This window comes from Rutidosis leptorrhynchoides, chromosome 2, assembly GCF_046630445.1.
Source record: "Rutidosis leptorrhynchoides isolate AG116_Rl617_1_P2 chromosome 2, CSIRO_AGI_Rlap_v1, whole genome shotgun sequence".
Taxonomy (NCBI): Eukaryota; Viridiplantae; Streptophyta; class Magnoliopsida; order Asterales; family Asteraceae; genus Rutidosis; species Rutidosis leptorrhynchoides.
Window position 1 is genome coordinate 220127577 of NC_092334.1, and position 22424 is coordinate 220150000.

Below are 22424 nucleotides of genomic sequence, written 5' to 3' on the forward strand. Positions count from 1 at the left end.
AAAGAGGACTGTGTGGAAATTCCTGAACTAACCTTCGAAACTAAGGAAGACGTTTCTAAAGAGGAAGCATTAAGAAGGACAATTTCCAAAAATGAAGAACATATAGCATCTGTGACCACTACTGAAGAATCAGAATTCCAGGAGAAGTATGACTCGTTAGACCGAAAGGAGATAGCTAGGATGAAGCCATCTATCGAGGAACCTCCAGCATTGGAGTTAAAGAAGTTACCCGACAAACTGGAGTATGCATTCTTAGAAGGAGAATCGCAACTCCCCGTAATCATCTCAAAAGACCTCACCCCATAAGAGAAGGCGAAATTGATTCAAGTTTTGAAATCACATAAGAATGCAATTGCTTGGAAGATATTCGACATAAAAGGAATCAGCCCCAACTATTGCACCCACAAGATCTTCATGGAAGATGATTTCAAACCATCAGTTCAGAGGCAAAGAAGGGTCAACCCTATGATTAAAGAAGTCATCTAGAAAGAAGTAATCAAACTTCTAGATGCCGGTCTGATCTATCCCATTTTCGATTCACCATGGGTTAGTCCTATTCAAGTGGTACCCAAAAAGGGAGGGACAACCGTAATTCAAAATGAGAATAATGAGCTCATTCCAACACGGGTGGTCACCGGTTGAGGGTTTGCATAGATTATTGTAAACTAAATGATGCAACCCGTAAAGGTCATTTTCCATTACCATTCCTCGATCAAATGTTGGAACGTCTATCAGGAAATGAATACTATTGTTTCCTTGACGGTTTTTCCGCATACTTTCAAATTCCCCTCGATCCAAAGGACCAAGAAAAGAAAACCTTTACCTGTCCTTATGGAACGTTTGCCTATCAACACATGCCCTTTGGGTTATGGAATGCACCAGCTATATTCCAGCGATGCACGGTGGCAATATTCCACGACATGATTGAACGTTGTATGGAAGTCTTCATGGATGACTTCTCAGTCTTTAGTAGTACCTTTGATTTGTGCCTTTATAACCTTGACAAGATGCTCACCCGGTGTGAAGATTCAAATTTAGTTTTGAATTGGGAAAAATATCACTTCATGGTTAAAGAAGGGATAATTTTAGGACATAAGATTTCAAAAGCAGGAATAGAAGTTGATAATGCTAAGATTGAGACCATTACTGAACTTCTAGAACCTACCACGGTGAAAGCGGTAAAGAGTTTCCTTGGACACGCCGGTTTTTTCTGACGCTTCATTAAAGATTTCTCAAAGGTCACACGGCCTCTTACTCATCTCCTAGGAAATGAAGTTCCGTTTGTCTTCGATGAAGAATGCATTAAAGCATTCAACTATTTGAAGGAGCAGCTAACACATGCACCCATCATGATAGCTCCTGATTGGAGTTTACCATTCAAAATCATGTGTGATGCAAGTGACATTACAATTGGATCTGTACTCGGACAACAGACAGATAAGCACTTTCATCCAATCTATTACGCCAGAAAAACCCTAATCAGAGCTCAAGAGAATTACACTACCAAGGAAAAGGAGCTGCTAGCTGTAGTATTCGCCTTAGACAAATTCCGTTCCTATCTCATGCTGTCCAAAACTACGGTTTATACAGATCATTCAGCCCTTAAATATCTATTCACTAAGCAAGATGCTAAACCAAGACTCCTACGATGGATCTTACTCCTTCAAGAATATGATATTAAAATTAAACATAAGAAAGGAGCAGAGAACGTTGCAACAGACCATCTTAGTCGTTTGGAGAAACCAACGATGGAAAAACTTGCTGAACAAGATATCAGAGATAAATTTTCGAAAGAACAGCTTATGAGTTTAGGACAAGCTCACATAGGATCACAATTCACTGATACCCCTTGGTATGCCGACATGGCTAACTACCTAGTTGCCGGAGTAGTACAGAAGGGAATGAGCACATCCCGAAGAAGGAAGTTCTTCAGGGATGCCAAGTACTACTACTGGGAAGACCCTTACCTATTTAGAATTTTCCCCGATTAGATAATCAGGAGGTGCGTCGATAAAAAACAAGTAGCAGGGATTCTTCAGCAATGTCACCACGGACCAACTGGAGCTCATCATGGAGCAAACTTAATCGCATGAAAAGTCTACGAATCAGTATTTTATTGGCCGTCTATATTCCAAGATGTGCAAGAGCTTGTAAAGCGTTGCGACACATGCTAAAGGCAAGGTATTATCTCTATGAAGAATGGGATGCCTCGGACTAATATCCAAGCTTGCGAGATCTTCGATATATGGGGATTAGACTTAATGGGGCCATTCCCAAAGTCTAATGGGAAAGAATATGTCCTCGTAGCAGTAGATTACGTCTCCAGATGGGTCGAAGCCCAAGCATTTCCAACCAATGATGCCAAGGTCGTCACCAACTTCCTGAAGAGACTCTTCTACCGATTTGGAGCTCCCCGCGCTATAATAAGTGATAGAGGCACACACTTCTGCAATACTCAAATTATGAAGGTGATGCAACAATACAGAGTCACCCACAAAATGTCCACTGCCTACTATCCGTAAACTAACGGACAAGCAGAGGTCACCAACAGAGCACTCAAAAGAATTCTAGAACGCACCGTCGTCCAAATTGGAAATAAATGGGTCGAGAAACTAGACGATGCTCTGTGGGCATTCAGACTGCTTACAAGAATCCTCTAGGGACTACACCCTACTGCATGATCTATGGAAAAGCCTATCACCTTCCACTGGAACTAGAATATAAAGCTCTCTGGGCACTGAAGACCTGTAACCTCGATCCCTCAGTTACCGCTAAGCATCGGAAGATGCAGATGAATGAACTTGTTGAATTAAGAGACCAAGCTTATGAGATGTCATACATCTACAAGGAACGAACGAAGCAGACACACGATGAAAAACTGATACCTACAAAGTTCGCTCCTGGAGATAAAGTTCTGCTCTTTAATTCTCGATTCAAGAAGTTCGCTGAAAAATTTAGATCAAGATGGAGTGGACCATACAAAGTTATACATGCTTTTTCACATGGAGCCGTGGAATTAGAAGGACCTACTGGAAACTTCAAAGTGAACGGCCATCGGCTAAAAGCTTATCTAGAAGACCACGATAAGGAAAAGCACCTCTTCTCCTTTGATCCATTATGAAGATCTGGAAAAGAAAAGTCGAGCTGTAATGACTTGTTAAACAAAGTGCTCTTGGGAGGCACCCCTTGCTTATCCTTTTTATTTTCTTTATTTTTATTTCAATTATTTTTAGTTTACAAAAATATTTTCTCTCTGTACTAACAACTATGCGCCATACTTGCGCTTAGTACTTACAAGTTTGCTGAATGTGTTCAGGCAAAAATGCCAAGTTCAGGAGCATCAGTTTACATCCCAGTTCGTACGAGGAGGGCTCCAAGAGTTTACTCATCGAGAAGCATTGCTGATCAGAACAGGCGAGCAACAGGGCAATTAGACCCAAGGCGATTGATATTGGAGAGTGTTGAGGAAGCTATTGGTACAGCACCACTAGCTCCTCCTATTTGACGATCTAGATGTTTAGCTAGGAGACCTGCTGAGCATACACGGTCACTAGAGACACATGAGCCACAGACGGTGATACACTATGGAGCGACATTGAATGACCCAGATGTTACATGGGCATTACTCAGAGACTAGCAAAGGCTTTATCGAGCTCTTAGAGCATACCTTCAGCACGAGGAAATGCCGTGCAGTACTCTGAGCCCGTCGTCATTTAGGCTAGCGCGCCGTGTTCAGCCGAGACGATAAGCTACCCTCAGGCGTTCCACACCGGTCTTAGTTCACTCAGTTGCTTCAGCTGCTATCTCAGTACATGCTACTCCTATTCCCATCACGCCACCTGTCTTAGCCGTTTCACCTGCTCCAGTCACCGAGGCAGTCCCAGTCTCTGCGCTTCCTGAGGGTTGTCACCAAGTCACGATTGCCATATCATTTGAGCCACCCACGGCCCAGGTTTTTGAGATTACCGGGAACATCCCTGATGAGGAGCCTTTTCCGAGCCTATCACACCTAAAATTGCCATCAGACCTTTGTCTGGATTCACTACTAGGCCATGAGTTGGATATAGGGCAACCACTTGAGTATTTGCCGAGACTAGAGTATGATGATGATGATCTCTTTGGATACTTCGCAGCGCCGACTCAGCACATTGACTAGGATAGTATTCCGTAGACTACTTTACTTTATTTACTTTTAGTTTATCTTTTTGAAGAATTGTACTAAAAAGTTATATATAGTGGAAATGCTGTCTTTCTCTTTTTGTTCTTCATGCAGAAATCTTATCAAAAGAGACCGGTCCTTTCCAGCAATTAGGAGATCGACCGTCGGAAGGCCCAGCACTAGGAAAGTAACATGACCATAGGGAAGTAATCCTTCCTCAAACCTATTTCAATATTACGCACTAAAATCTCTATGCGTAGGGTAACCCCCGCAACCAACTTAGAGGTTTTAGAAGACTATGTCCTTAATTTATAAAGTATTAAAATATTCTTTTTCAGGGAACATTAGGGACAATGTTCTTCTAAGTATCGGGTATTGGGTAAAGGTTTAAAGGACGAGTAACCATAAAACGCCAAGTTTTGAAATTTTTTTTTTCTAAAAAGTAATTAAGCAATGGATATTGGGTGATTTTGAAAAAAAATTCTTACCTTGTTTTGCCCAAAAGATTCAATAAAATTGCTAGAAATCGGTTTTCAGAACATTCATTAGAATGGAACGATTAAGCTGAAACTTATGTTTTGTATCAAAAGATTTCTTTTAAGAAAATATGTAAAAGGCTACGCATGATCACACACGAACCCTACTCCCAAAAAAGGTAAGGAATATTGGACCCAAAGTATCTATACGACCCACCAAATCTACAGTACTTTGTCATTTTAATTGATGAGCGTGTCGGTGTACGGTTCAAGTTAGAACTTGGTTCTGACATACGTTTCAAGGCCAATGGTTAGTAAGCGCCATATGTGGTACATGTGCAATACTCTTTCTGAAATCATTCTGAATAGAGAAGACAAAAAGCCATCCGTTTTCGTTTCCACTCCATGCAATTAACTTACGTAAAGAGTTGATGAATTAGAAATATTCACACCCAAATTCACTCCCAAAAATACACTACCCATTCACCTTCATTACCCTTTCCATTTATCAAAAGATCCAGAGATTAATGAAGAGACAGATCGACCAAATTATTTCAAAAGCACTTATTAAAAGATTTCGAACTCCTGATTGTTTTTGATACGTCAAAGACCTATTTTCAGTGGATTATCACTTCCTCTCTGGGCACCAGGAACGAAAGACAAAAGTTATGAAGAAAGGGTATGCCGAAAAAAATTATTATTTTTGAAAGAGCAAAGTCTCTATAAAAAAAAGAAGTTGCCCCAAGAAGGATACCGGAGGAGCCAAAGAAAATTCTAGACAAAGTATTAGCAAAATCCGCCTTTTCCGAAGAAACTTTTTACGGATTCCAAGCCGTTCTCTATCCAAAAATGGATACTCTAAAAATCGAAGTCTATCAATCCTCTCGAAATTAAAAGATCTGGATAGCTTTCACCAATCCATAAAAATTTTTCCAACCAAACCCTACAACCCATCTTCCTCTTGAAAGAATGGCTAGGAAAGAGATCAGTGTCGTCCTTACCTAACTGATGGAGATATCGATACTCTACCAAGCCTATGATGAGAACTGTTACACGACTGAATTCTGAGCGACAAAACAATTAGATTAGGACACCCTAAACACTTGAGTTATATGAGTGATCTGCTAGTAAGGAGCCTGATCATGTATACTCTACATCTGAGAGTTGGAAAGTACGCCTTTTTCACTATGGACGTAATTGAAATCTAGCGACCAAATCATCGAAGCTCGAAACTTTTTCTAATACTTTTGAAAGATGTGACGACTTCCGATGAATGCATAATAAAAAGATCCACGGGTAGGCAAGGGAGAGTCTATTAGAAAGAACCTTATATTCCCGCTTTTTGCTTGAGGACAAGCAAAGCTAAGTATGGGGTATTTGATATCGGTCAAAAAGTCACATTTTTACCCCCAATATTACGCCCTAGAACAATAAAGATTTAAACTTTATCGGCAAAATTATCACTTTTTTGGTTGATTTTGTAGATTAAGTAAATACGAAGGCAATGCAAAAAGAATAAAGTAAAACGGAGCTAAAACAAAGATTCTAGACTGAAGACGGTGAAAGATAAGAAATCAAGTTACGATCCAGTGAAAATCAGCTGGCCAGGCAGACAAAACAGCTTGCCAAACGGCCTGCCAAACAGCCTTCCTGGCTCACAAACGGCCTGCCAAACGAACAGGATAAACGACCCCTGTAAACGGCTTGACTTGCCAAACGGCTCCTGCAAACGGCCTGCCAAACGGCCTGCCAGTCGTTTGCAGGCAAAATCCAAGTCTATTTAAAGGGATTTCTCCATCCATTTCAACACACACTCAATTTGTATATCCCGACGAGTCCCTGCGATCTTGGGCAGATTTCTTCGGCCTTTTCAGGTTTTTATCTGAAAAGCTTGTCTTTTGTATTAAACATGTGTTCTTACTTTTTATGTTTAATAATGCGTTCTGATATTACCATGATAGCTTAATTAATCTGTATGTTGTCATGAGAGAAGTTTGGGTTAGCTTAATTATGTTAATTTAGTACGATTACTGTCGTAATATTGAATTAGGAAGTCTGATAGATTTGTATGCTAGCATCTTAGGAATTGATCAACCTAGGTTGTGATCAGGACTTTTCCATCTATATGAAATTAGCTACTTCATTGGATTAAAACCCCTGGTTATACTATATCTGAAGATTCTATAAACTCGGTATGGCCGGAGTTCCCGAGAGGCATCTAATGCGCTTTTAGGACACATAACATAGGAATTGAGACATGAATGACCTAGTATGCCTATTGACTGTTCCGAAGAGACTTCTTAAGAGCTGTTAAGATCTAGTTAGTGCCTTCACTGTGTGACCCAAGGCTATTGCATGTTCTTGTTTGATTGTTGCCTCAGGACTTAGTCATATCAACTGTTTATGTATTTATTAGGTTTCTATCTGCTTTACTTTTAGTAGATCAACTGTAATGATGTATAATGCTTGAATTGATATGATCTCATTAGTATGATGGAATGGTTGTTAGTTTTCACTTAAGGTTTTGCCAACTTAAACCGACTGACTCCTTCCGTTTGTGATCAGTGTTCAATCAACACGGCACATTGTTATTCAGTTAACTAAACTGATAAGAGGGTTAGGATTATAGCTCAACTCACTAATAAACCTAGTACTTTACTGAGGATATCCTCTGAGGTATAGCTACCTTTCAATTATACAACCAAGTGACATACTTTTCACTGCTCATAGAGAATTCCGAGAGTCAAGAGACAAGTAGGTCTGTGTAATTGGCTCATCCAACCAGATCTACATCATTCCAAGCATAGTCTTAACTTACACCTTCTACACCTTAGAAAGTAAAAGTAAATTTAGGCCCCCGCATAATATAAATAAACAAAACCACTGTTTGCCACCTTGATCAACTGAATCGGACATCCTGTGGCCTAACGACACCGCACAAATAAAACTGTCTGTTTCGTCCATATCAGATATCTTGTTCAGCAAGTTGTTCCATTGCTGGATTCTCTAAACGACTAAGATGATCTGCTGCGACTTTCTATGCTCCTTTCTTATCTTTGATATCAATATCGAATTCTTGGAGGAGTAAGATCCATCGTAGGAGTCTTGGTTTAGCATCTTGCTTAGTGAATAGATATTTGAGAGCTGATTGTTCTGTGTAAATCGTAGTTTTGGACAGGATGAGATAGGAACGAAATTTGACGAAGGCGAAAACTACAGCTAGCAGCTGCTTTTCCGTGGTGGTGTAATTCTCTTTAGCTCCGATTAAGGTTTTGCTGGCGTAATAGATTGGATGAAAATGCTTATCTTTTCGTTGTCCGAGTACAGCTCCAACTGCGAAATCACTCGCATCACACATGATTTCGAATGGTAAACTCCAATCAGGAGCTATCATGATGGGTTCATGTGTGAACTTTTCCTTCAGATAGTTGAATGCTTTCACACATTCTTCATTAAAGACGAACGGAACTTCCTTTCCAAGCAGATGAGTAATAGGTTGTGTGACCTTCTAGAAATCTTTGATGAAACGTCGGTAGAAATCGGCGTGTCCAAGGAAACTCCTTACCACTTTTACTGTCGTAGGTTCTAGAAGTTTAGCTATGGTTTCAATCTTAGCCTTATTGACTTCTATTCCTGACTTTTAAATCTTATGTCCTAAAACTATGCCTTCTTTTACAATGAAGTGACATTTTTCCCAAATTAGAACTAAATTCGAATCTTCACACCGGGTGAGCATCTTGTCAAGGTTAGAAAGGCACGAATCAAATGTACTACCAAAAACTGAGAAGTCATCCATGAAGACTTCCATACAACATTTAATCACATGCATCGCTGAAATGTAGCTGGTGCATTGCATAACTAAAGGGCATGCGTCGATAGGTAAATGTTCCATAAGGACATGTGAAAGTTGTCTTTTCTTGGTCCTTTGGATTGAGGGGAATTTGAATGTAGCCAGAAAAACCGTCAAGGAAACAATAGAATTCATTTCCTGATAGACATTCCAACATTTGATCGCTGAACGGTAATGGAAAATGATCTTTTCGGGTTGCATCGTTAAGTTTATGATAATCTATGCAAACCCTCCAACCGGTGACTTCCCGTGTTGGAATAAGTTCATTGTTCTCATTTTGGGTTACGGTCATTCCTCCCTTATTGGGTACAACTTGAACAGGTTTGACCCATGGCGATTCGGAAATATGATAGATCAGACCGGCGTCCAGAAGTTTGATTACTTCTTTCATGATGACTTCTTGAATCATTGGATTGACCCTTCTTTGCCCCTGAACTCATGGATTGAAATCATCTTTCATGAAGATCTTGTGGGTGCAATAGTTGGGACTGATTCCTTTTATGTCGAAAATCTTCCAAGCAATTGCTTTCTTATGTGATTTCAAAACCTGAATCAATTTCGCCTTCTCATGTGGTGTGAGATCTTTTGAAATGATTACAGGGAGTTGTGATTCTCCTTCTAAGAATGTATACTCCAGATGCTCGGGTAACTTCTTCAATTCTAATTCCGGAGGTTCCTCGATAGATGGTTTCATTCTAGCTATTTCTGCTATGTCTAACTAGTCATACCTCTCCTGGAATTCTGATTCTTCTTCCTTAATAGCGGTCACTGATGCTATCTGTTCTTTGGTTCTGGAAATTGTCCTTCTTAATGCTTCCTCTTCAGAAACGTCTTCTTTAGTTTCAAAGGTTGGTTCAGGAATTTCAACACAGTCCTCTTCTGACCGGGGTTTCTAAAATACCGGAATGAAATATGTTTCTTCATTCGGTCTTCTCCTTAACAGATGTAGGGAATACCTTAACCTAGCAGTTCTATTTGGATAGTCTTGCTGAGAAAGTTACTTTCGGAGAGGGGAGATTTATTTTGACCAGGATCTATGGCTGAATGGATGCCGAGATTTTCTTCAGGAGGTGTAAAGAACATATACTTAGAAATTTGATCTTGACTACATATAGCCATGGTATCCTCCAGATATTCGTTGACGAGTTTTTGAAAAGAATCAGTGAGATTGATATCTTCTTCGCGAGGGTGGCTTATAAGTCGATCGACATTAAATGTGACTTCTTCACTTCCAACTCTTAATTTCAACGATTTTTCGTGAACATCAATTATGGCCTTGGAAGTATTCAAGAATGGTCTGCCAAATATGAGTGGGACCTTCGTGTCTTCCTCAATATCCATAATGATGAAATCGACCGAGAATGGGAACTTATCCACTATGACTAAGACATCTTCAGCTATTCCTCGAGGAGTCTTAACTGATCTGTCCACGAGTTGGATAGTCATTCTGGTAGGTCTTAAGTCTTTTAATCCTAGCATTTTGAATAACGAATAGGGCATTAGGTTTACACTGGCTCCTAAGTGAAGTGACCCGTCCTAGTCCATAAGAACGAATACAATAACATATGGTTACATTGCGAGGTATTTGACCTCTATATGATACATTTTACAAACATTGCATTCGTTTTCAAAAGACAAACTTTCATTACATCGAAAGTTGATAGGCATGCATACCATTTTATAATATCCAAACTATAAATGACCTAATCTGTCATTTACTTAATAATAATCTTTATTAAACTCAACGACTTGAATGCAACGTCTTTTGAAATATGTCATTAATGACTCCAAGTAATATCTTTAAAATGAGCAAATGCACAGTGAAAGATTTCTTTATTACTTGAGAATAAACATGCTTAAAAGTGTCAACCAAATGGTTGGTGAGTTCATTAGTTTATCGTAATCAATCATTTCCATAGTTTTAATAGACCACAAGATTTCATTTTTCATAAATAACATTACACTCGCAAGTGTATTAAAATCATTCGTATGATGAACACCTGGTAACCGACATTAACATAATGCATATAGAATATCCCCCGCATACTCGCAAGTATGCCATAAATATTGGCAATCGCAATCACCATTTAAATCGAAGTACTAAAGCATTCCAAATTCCAGAATGGGGTTTGTTAGGCCCATAGATATATCTTTAGGATTCGCGTCAATTAGGGGCCATTTCCCTAATTCTTAGGTTACCATACTTGAAGGGGCAATATTCGGTTTAATAATCCAACTATAGAATGCAGTTTCAAGTACTTGTGTCTATTTCATCAAACATTTATAAACAGCGCATGTATTCTCAGTCCCAAAAATATATATTGCAAAAGCATTTAAAAGGGGAGCAAATGAAACTCACAATACTGTATTTTGTAGTAAAAATACATATGACGAAATTGAACAATGCAGGGTTGGCCTCGGATTCACGAAGCTATATCATTTGTATATTTATTAAAACATATAATAGAAATCTCATAATTTCATTTATTAATTATATAAATTTTATATGTTTGTAGTTATATAGAATTTATACTAAATTTCATTAAAAATATATATATTTTACTTATATATATAATATCTTATGTTATATTTGTTTATTTTGTATGTATTTAAAATAACTAATATCTATACATTTAGTTATATTACTATATCTATATATATCTATGATTAGTATTAAATGTAAAATACAATAGTGTATTGTATGAAAGTATTTATATAAAAATGTAATATGTTTGATACATGGTTATATGAAATATTATTATAATTAGTGTATATGTAATAAGTATATTTTATGTACAAAATATTTATTTGTTAAAAATGATAGTTTTGGTAATAATGATTTACTAATTTTAATAATAACTTTATTAATAATGATAATACTAATAATGATACTTGTATCTGTGATAATAACAATAATAATTATAATACTAGTAATAATTATAATGATAAAAATAATAATTTTAATGCTACTAAGAATAATAATGGTAGTATTATTAATAGTTTTTATGAAAATAATGATAGATTAAAATTAATAATACTTTTAGTAATAATTATATAAATTTTTTTTATAATAACAATACTGTTAATGATACTCACATTAATGATAATAATACATAAAATGATAAGTTAACAATAATAATAACACTAATAATACTTATAATAATAATAATAATAATAATAATAATAATAATAATAATAATAATAATAATAATAATAATAATAATAATAATAATAATAATAATTGTTATAATACTTATAACTATGATAATAATAATAATTATTACAATCCTTATAATAACAATAATAATAATAATAATAACAACAATAATAATAATTATAGTAATAACAATAATAATCATAATAATAATAAATAAAAATAAAAGTGTATACCCATTAAAAGTTTTTCTCAAAAAAATTACCCTGGACCGGGCTCGATCCCATGACCTTCCACTCACCCACAAACACCCTCACCATCTGAACCATCACGTTTTTCTGTTTTTCTGCTAATACTCACTGACCACTTATATTTATCCCGTTTTTCTATTTCTTACATCTTCTTCTTCTCTTCAACCAAATTTCAATTTGATAGTAAAACAAATAATCGTATCAACCAGTTTATGATTCGAATTAAAATGTTAAATTGATACCAAATAACCTATAATGGTGATTTCCAATGACAGACACGAATTGAATAATAAAAGAAAAAAAATAACTGCACATCAATTTGGTTCGCGAAAAAAAAATTTAAACCCAATATTTGATTTGGTTTTAGGATGTGAAATATAATTGTAACAAGCTTGAATTACTACGTTCGTTTAACAAAAAAAATAAAGATAATGAATAATAAAAACTGCTGCTTTGCAGCCGTGAAGAACATCAATCAAACTCAATCACCAAAATCAAATTCTAATATGTTTTAGATCGCGATTCCTAAATGAAATATATTCTAAATCGATCCTAGAAACTATCTGGATCGTCAATTTAACTTGAAACATCAAGATGATTATGAATTTCATGATGAACAAAAAATTTGACTTTTTAAAATTGAACTTTGACTCACGAATTCGAATTCGATATGAGGAATTGGAAGTTCAAATTTTTCAGAAAGATTTCTTAGATAATTCCTAACACATCAACAATTATTTATTTTGAAATGTAATTCGAATTCGAGCTTTTGAATACTACACCCAAGAACAGAGGTATAAAGAAAAAAAAAATTCTGTTTTTGAATTCCATTTGATTTGAGAAGATAGTATCATATATAGATAGTGAACGAATCATTGAAGCAGTAAGGATGATTTGTTTGTATTGAATTGAGACGTGGACATGTAACAATCTATAGACAGGATCGAATAAATCAGAAAAAAATGAAGAAACAAAAATAAAGAGGATTGTGACCTTTAACAGAATTTGGTTTTATCTAAGATTTGATTCCATTTGATATTATGTTTAGATACAGAAAATAAAATCACGTACAAGTCGATAGATAAGTTTAACAGATTGGATTCTGTTATTTGATTTCCTATATAATATATATAATTAATTAGTAAATATAAATATTTTAATAATAATAATAAATAATAAATAATAATGAAAAGAAGAAAAATGATAATAATCTAATTATTAATGTTACTAACCATAAAATGTATTATTTTCTAATAATAATAACAATAATAATAATTTATAATATTAATAATAATAACAGTTCTTAATGATGATTGTAATAATAATATCTAATAATATTACTAATATTAATCATAATAACTAAAATTAGAATTTTACTACTAGTTATAAATATAATGATACTAATAATATTAACAATAACAATGATATAACAAATCAAATGTATCAAAATTCATATATAATATTATTAATAATACTGATATTAATATTAATATTAATATTTATGAAAGTAATAATATTAATATAACAACTATATTTTAACTTGTATTATATATTATGTAATATTTAATAATCATATAATATATTATTTAATAACTTTTATTGAATATATATTATTTATAAATTTTATATATATTACAATATACATTTAATAATAATTATACCTAGAATCATATATATTTATATAAATTCGTTTTAAATTACACTTATTTATTTTGTATCTTATTTTACATCTTTAATTTTTAATGCTTATATTTTAAAATTTCAAATTATATATATATATATATATATATATATATATATATATATATATATATATATATATATATATATATATATATATATATATATATATATATACATATTTATTTACAATTAATTGTTCGTGAATCGTCGAGCACAGTCAAAGGGTAATTGAACATATGAAACAGTTCAAATTTTGTTTTTGAGACTCAACATAACAGACTTTGCTTATCTTGTTGAAATCATATAAAGATTAAGTTTAAATTTGGTCGGAAATTTTTGGGTCGTCACACTAAGTCTGCTAACATATTGCTAATTTGGACATCTTGCAGGTAGCAAGGTACCGTAAATCTTTCTGTATCTCTTAACTTAAGGGCAAGCTAACTATCTCTCTTAATCTCTCTTTGTTTGGCAGCAGCTCTTTGAAAAATTTAGTGCAGTTTGGCATTTCTACTAAAGCATCTACTAGTCGTATATTCAAATGTAAATTCTTAATAATATCTCAATACTTAGCGAATTGCGCTTCTTGTTTTTCCTTCCTAAGCCTACCTGGGAAAGGTATGCGAGTTCCGGTGGATTGACAACTGGGTCAATTAGCACAGGTTCCTTATCGGAAAAATATTATATGGGTATATTAACAGTTGTTTCCTTCCCACCTCTAGTGACTACTAGGGCATCAGACTCACTACATTCTAATTCAATTTTAGTGGTTAATCGTTTAAGCGTAAGCTGAAAATTGATTATTAATTCTTCAAAGGACGAATACAATAAGATATAGATACATTGTGAGATATTTGACCTCTATATGATACATTTTACAAACATTGCATTCGTTTTTAAAAGACAACTTTCATTACATCGAAAGATGACAGTCATGCATATCATTTCATAATATCCCCACTATAAATGACCTAATCTATCATTTACTTAATAATCTTTATTGAACTCAACAACTTGAATGCAACGTCTTTTGAAATATGCCATGAATGACTCTAACTAATATCTTTAAAATGAGCAAATGCACAGCGGAATATTTCTTTCAAACCTGAGAATAAACATGCTTTCAAGTGTCAACCAAAAGGTTGGTAAGTTCATTAGTTTATCAAAAACATTCATTTTCATCATTTTAATAGACCACAAGATTTCCAGATATTTAATTGTACACGGAACCCGAGTACAAAATAATACGCATAACCCGTGAATTAAAAATCATTCATATGGTGAACGCGTGATAACCGAACTAACAGGATGCATATAGAATATCCCCATCATTCCGGGACTCTCTTCGGATATGATAATCGAAGTACTAAAGCATTCGTAACCCGAATGGGACTTGTCAAGGTCCATAGATCTATCTTTAGGATTCGCGTCAATTAGTGACAATTATAATAAACACTAATTCTTAGGCTACTAAGATAAAAAGGGGCATATTCGATTCGATAATCCAACCATAGAATGTAGTTTCGATTACTTGTGTCTATTTCATAAAACATTTATAGAAGCAGCGCATGTATTCTCAGTCCCAAAAATATATATTGCAAGAGCATTTAAAAAGGGAGCAAATAAAACTCACGATTCTGTAATTGGTATAGTGATGTAATTGTTATATTTATTAATTTATAAGTCTTATTAATTATTTATATATTTTCATTTTATATATATAATTATTAGTATAGTTAATTATGTAATTTAAATACATTTTCATATCTATAATCTTTATTTTAATACTTATAATCTTAACAACGTCATTTATAACTTTTATCTTCATAATTAATATTATTTTAATTATAATGATATAGATAATACTTGATAATAATAATAATAATAGTCTTAATGATGACAAAATAATAATTTTGTAAAAATGATAATAATGATAATAGTTTTTAACAAATACAATGTTATTAATGATAATCATACTAATAATAATAAAGATAATATTAATAATATTTTTGTTAATAATAATAATAATAATAATAATAATAATAATAATAATAATAATAATAATAATAATAATAATAATACCAATAATAATATTTATAAAAATAATAATAAATGGTATTATTTTCATGATAATAAATATAATCATAATCTTAATAATAATAATACTTATATTAGTAATAATAATAATAATAATAATACTTATAATAATCAAATTAATAATAATAATAATAGTATTAATAATACTTTATAAAAATTCTAATGATAAAATTTTTTCTAATACTTATAACTCTAAACATGATAATAATAGTAATAATAATTATAATACTATTAATAATGATAATAATAATAATCATATTAATTATAATGGTAATAATAATAATAATTATAATGCTAATAACAATTATTATACTAATGATAATAATAATAACAATTAATGATAACAACTAGTAATAATAACTCTAATAATAATAATAATAATTATAATAACAATAATAATAAATTATTATTAATATTTATATTAGTAATAATAATAATTATTATAGAAAATGAAGACTACCTCAAAATAATCGGATAAAAAAATGTCACCAGCCGGGCTTGAACCCGTAACCCCATGCCCACACGATAACCCATCAAACCATCAGACCATTTCTGTTTTTCTTGAAATTAAACCTACCTAATTAAATATAACCCGTGTATTTAACAGTTTATCTTCTTCTCCTCCTTCTTCACTTTCCAATCGACCAGGGATCAAATCCAAATAGCAACGAACTACTTTAATAGTTTTAGGATTTAAATTATATACAAAAATGATCCATAATTGTTGTTTGAGTTACTTAACCAGAAATAATAATAAAAAATTGATACAGAAGACAATAATACCCGTTTATGAACTCCAAATCATATTCGAGATTTTTGAATGTTTTAGACCACGATTACAACATGAAATATATTTCAAATCCCTCCTAGAAACTTTCTGGATCATTAAATTAATTTAAAACATCAAGAAAATTATGAATTTTTCTATGAACATATCGTTTGAGTTTTTGAAACAAAAGTTTGACTCGAAAATTAGAACTCGATATTAAGAATTGAGATTTGAAACTCTACAGAATGTTTAAGTGAAATATTTCTAACAACTTTGCATTTATAGATTTTGAAATGGGATTCGAATTCATGTTTTGGCTAAAAATATTCAAGAACAGAGGTACCTGCTGTAGTTCTTCGATTTTTCTATACAAACTCGACAGTTTGAGCACTTAAAAATGATAATTGATATTGGTAATGTAAAGTCGAGTGCTTTTTGTCAAATAACATGGTTTAATTGATTGTTTTATAATGCAAGTGTGTGTCGACAGGATATTCGAACCAGGAGGAAGAAACCAAAAAAAATATATATCAGATAGTGATAGCGTACGATCTTTTTCTATATAATCAAAAATAATAGTGTTAATATAAATATCTTAATAATAATAATAATATTAATAATACTGTTATTAATAAATATTTTTAATAATAATAATAATACTGTTAATAATAATAATAATTAATAATAATATTAGTATTGATATAACAAATTTATATTAACATCTAATTATGGAATTATAAATTTATATATATAATACTTATATATTATTTATTTTACAATACTCATTTAAATAATTAAGTATAGAAGTTATATATTTATTTTACATCTTTTAATCTACAAATATTTGTTATTAATTTCATAAAAATAAACGAGTATTTCTAAATAAGGTAATCAATGTTTTTATATAATTTTATATTTTCTAAAATATTATGTATATAATTTTATATAACAAGTTTTATTACATAAATAAATATATTATATATTCTTAAACAAATAATTTAATATATCATTATATATTCACAAGTAATATTCATATATATATATATATATATATATATATATATATATATATATATATATATATATATATATATATATATATATATATTTATATATATATATATATATATATATATATATACATATTTATTTACACACCCAACTGCTCGTGAATAGTCGGATAAGGTCCAATGGATAGTTAAGTGTATGAAATTATTTTAATATAAAATGTCGGTTTATTTAACTTGTCGATATTCATTTTCTAAGTTTTTTACCTTTCATAATTTCACCTTTATATTAAATAGTATGAAAGTTAAATAGTTACCTTATTAAAAGTCACGAGTTAATTGTTATAAAGCATGTATTGAAAATCAAACAAGAATCTCCATTAACTTTTGTCTGGTTCCTGTTAATTGACACATTTGTCCTTACTTGTAAATCACTTTACCATTTTCCGAATATCGTTAAAAAGGAACGATTTCTCAAATCAATGTGGACCTCGTAACAGAGTACCGTAACAGAGACCCGTAACAATATCATAATTCTTAAGGGACTTGATAAATATCTTTTAATTCAATCGTTTGACATTATATTTTAACTTTGATAGTTCAATATATCAAATAGATATGGAAACCAATAAATTTAATTTACAGTAACATACACGTAACTCTTTGTTAATGTTTTCAATTAATATTTATATATATAAATATATATGCACATCAAGTTAAATATAATTGTTCATGAATCGTTGGGAACAGTCGAAGGGTAATTGAATATATGAACATAGTTTCAAAATTTTTGAGACTCAACATTACAGACTTTGCTTATCGTGTCGAAAACATATAAAGATTAAGTTTAAATTTGGTCGAAAATTTCCGGGTCGTCACAACTTTTAAGCATGTTTATTCTCAGGTATGAAAGAAATCTTCCGCTGTGCATTTGCTCATTTTAAAGATATCACTTGGTGTCATTCATGGCATATTTCAAAAGACGTTGTATTCAAGTCGTTGAGTTCAACAAGATTATTATTAAGTCATTTATAATTTGGATATATTATGAAATGGTATGCATGCCTGTCAACTTTCGATGTAATGAAAGATTATCTTTTAAAAAAGAATGCAATGTTTGTAAAATGTATCATATAGAGGTAAAATACCTCGCAATGAAACTAATTATTATGTAACATTTATAATCGATATGAACTGGGCATTTCAGTTGGTATCAGAGCGGTGGTCTTAGCGAACCAGGTCTTGCATTAGTGTGTCTAACTGATATTTGATAAGATGCAATAGTAAGTCTGGACTTCGACCTTAGCTGCATGTCAAAAGTTTTGCTTATCATTTCTTGTCGAAAATTACCTGCTTATCATTCTTAAGTCTAGACATGTTTTAGTGCAATTATTGCATAGATAGTGTATAGACAAAATTCATATCTTAGCATATCTATTACTATAAACTCTGCCTGACTACTTCTGAAAGTTCTTCCGTAATCTACAGAATCTTTTGGACTATATACAAGTATTCTATGTAATTAGAATATCATCCGAATCCAAAAATCATTTCATAACGAAAATCCTTTAGTTGATCGTGTAAGATGGAACATGTACCAAATTTGAATTCATATAATTCCAAAGGCGATTCTGAAGACCCTGAAGGTAGTGTGACCGAAGTGCCCCAAATGGTTGACTACACTTCTTTCTGGAAGAGATGGAGATGGGTTCGAGACATAATCACTCGCTGGAGAATTGAAGAGGGAGAACCCTACCGCGAACCAAATTTACCTCCCGACATCAGAGAACTTGACGCGCTCACCGGTTAACCAATTCGCAATACCGTTTTCACACTCTTTGCCCGAATATTCTGCCTCGAAGAATGCATTCATAGAATTATGTTGGTGATTCAGCCTCTACTCCCGACTACTAATCAAGTAGGATTAGTGGAAGAAGTTAGAGAGCTTCGTGCTAGGCTTGAATAAAGAATGGAGTTTCTGGAAAGTACAGTACGCAAGGAGTATCAACAACAACCTCCGCATCATAATCTGCCCCATAAGCATCAACTTCATACGCACCATAGATACCAAGGAGTATCAACAACAACAAATGATGAAGTATTGACTCATCACTTTATTGAAGAAATATTCTGCAGAGAATATGTAGTTTACAAAAGTTTTAGAGATTGCTTATTCTAATTCTAACAGTAAATCAATTGAGTGAATAGAAATGATAGAAGTACGAGTAGAAACCCTGACAAGTATAGTGCGTGACTTACAAACTAGAGTTGTTATACAAATAGCACCAGCAACACCTACAACATCACAAGTACCGTCAGTTCCATAATCATCGCGGACATCATCACTAATCAACAAAGAGTATATTATATCAACGAGTTATGAAGTATTAACTCATTCCCTCTGAAGAATTTATATGTATATCTTATATATAAAAATTTTAAAACCATAATAAATCTTTTTGTACTAAGCTATTACGTTTGAATCTTAACTGGTAGGAACTACTCGGTTAATTCATGTTACTAATATGCTATGATGTAAATCCTTTGTTAACGATTTAACAATCGTTAACTGTAATCTCTGCTGTAACTTAATACATTACATTTCATAATAACCCAAAAGTATTACTCAAATACAAGTTTGATTTTACACCTTCATTTTCGATGTTCTCGAAACTTTCTAGAAAATATCATTCATATCTTGCGAAGTTCATAAGAATTCTACGAGCACCAACATCATTCACCGAGGAAATATCAATAAAAATGAATAATGAAATATTGATTCATAAATTCATTTACGTTAAAGAGATAATCCGCGAAGATTATGAAATTTCTAAAGTTTTAGAGATTATTCATTTCTAGATCCAGCCGAAAATCAAATGAGTTTAATTTAATATTAACTTATTAAATCTATATTACATCTGAAGAAAATATACATATATTTTCATAAAGACAGTAATAAAATTCTCTGGTACAAAATATTACTTGTGAAACTTTTAACGAGTAGGTAATACCCGGGAGATATATAAATTCACAATTAATATGTTACATTCTTCGATTCTGCTTCAATAAATCATCAACTATACTCACTACTTTCATAACGAGATACATTCTTTCATAGAAATCAAAACAACCACACTCATTCAAATTCAATCACATATTCTGATTTTAACATATCAGAATCCAAGTCAAGATTTAATAGAAGACATCACTCCTAAATCCTTACATCTTTCAAAGTTATACTTTGGCTTCAAAACTGTGATAGAACATCACTTCTATCCATAAAATCCAGAAAAATATTCGTATCATTCAAAATTCTAGAACATCATATGTATATTGACGATTACAATTTGCATTCAAACCCTTCATGATTCTTGAAACACCTCAATTAAGAAACAACCAAGAGGATGATCCAACCACACATTACCTACGAAAAGAAAGACTTATGCATATAGTCATACACCTGGAAAACTCTCGGAACCTAAGTAAAAGTTTAACACGTATATGTGTCAAATCCTTTAGCATTATTATTACCCAAAATAATCTTGCAATCATTTTTCAAAGTAGCAAATTTTTTCACAGCTCCAACAAGACAACTTCGAATTTTCATCCGGAGTAGCCTTATTATAATCCAGATATATACGATTACCCTTTCCATTATTGTTACCGGAGAACCTTTTATATCCCATCACATTAGCAGTAAACATATCAACAACTTCACTACTCTTTGGCGTAAGTCTCTCCGAAAAGTCACTATATTTATTCATTGAACCCCATCATATACTCATATGCATCTTGTAACGATAATTGCCATACCCAATACCCGGAAGTATGAATAATTATTCTCAAATCTCGTAGCGTTTCTATGATGACAGTTATATATATGCATATAACGTTATCTCCTGGAATTATAATTCTAAAATTCTGAATAGCACTCCAGCCTACGAATCAGTAGTATGAAGTTGTGAAAAAGCTAATGAAGCAGCAAGGACTGTAGACATCATTAACAGTCAAAAGTTTGATGATAAAGAATGGTAGGTTGGAAAAAGCTCAAAAGAAAATTTGGTACTGAAAACGGATTGAGCAAACCATGTAGGAGGCTGTGGACAAATCACAAAGACTAAATCTCCCTTCAAAGAATCCAAATGATTCAGTATTTGCTGAAGTCATTAACAAATACCTTACTCCTGACTCTAAACCTTTACGGACAAATATTCTTCATCATCCTTTGATCTTAAAAAGTATAATATATCATCGTATCTTTCATTATAAATATCCTCGATATTTTTGAATATATTTTCATAACTATTCTCACCCGGAATCATTTATCTCTTCGCACTAGCTATGTTATATCATAAAAGAAACTATTTTAGTTTCTAAATTTCTGAAAATTTGAATTTAAATTATGAATGTTTTTGAAGTAGTGTTGGGAACTGAAGCATGAGTTAGTATAATATAATGACACTTGATTAACGTGATTATATTACAGTAAGTCATGCTGAGTTTCTAATGGACCATGATGTTTCACAGACCATACCGACATCATGTGCCATGTTACACGACTCTTACATTCTGCCTAATTCCTAAACATATCAAGAACATATTTTCTTGATAGTTCTATCTTTTCGCGTAACTTCTGGTAATTTAACCAATCAAGATCGTGTTATTACAATTTCTTTCTTAGAACATTAGTTATGTTCATTCGAAACTCCATACCTACGAATTCTGGACCATTACTTGCTTTGCTAAAAGTCGAGAAGAGAAACAAAAGCATAGAGCTTTGAAATATATATAAGGGTAAAAATCGCAGCAAATAGGAGAGATCATTAACTGTAGATGTCAATAATTATGGAAAGACAGATGCAAGGAAGGATTATAAAAACCAAAACCCCAAGAGCAAAATAGAAGTAAACAGATTCCCCCGGTAGGAGTTGGAAAAGAAGGATAATTGTTGCAATGGACAGAAACATATCAAGGATCAGAA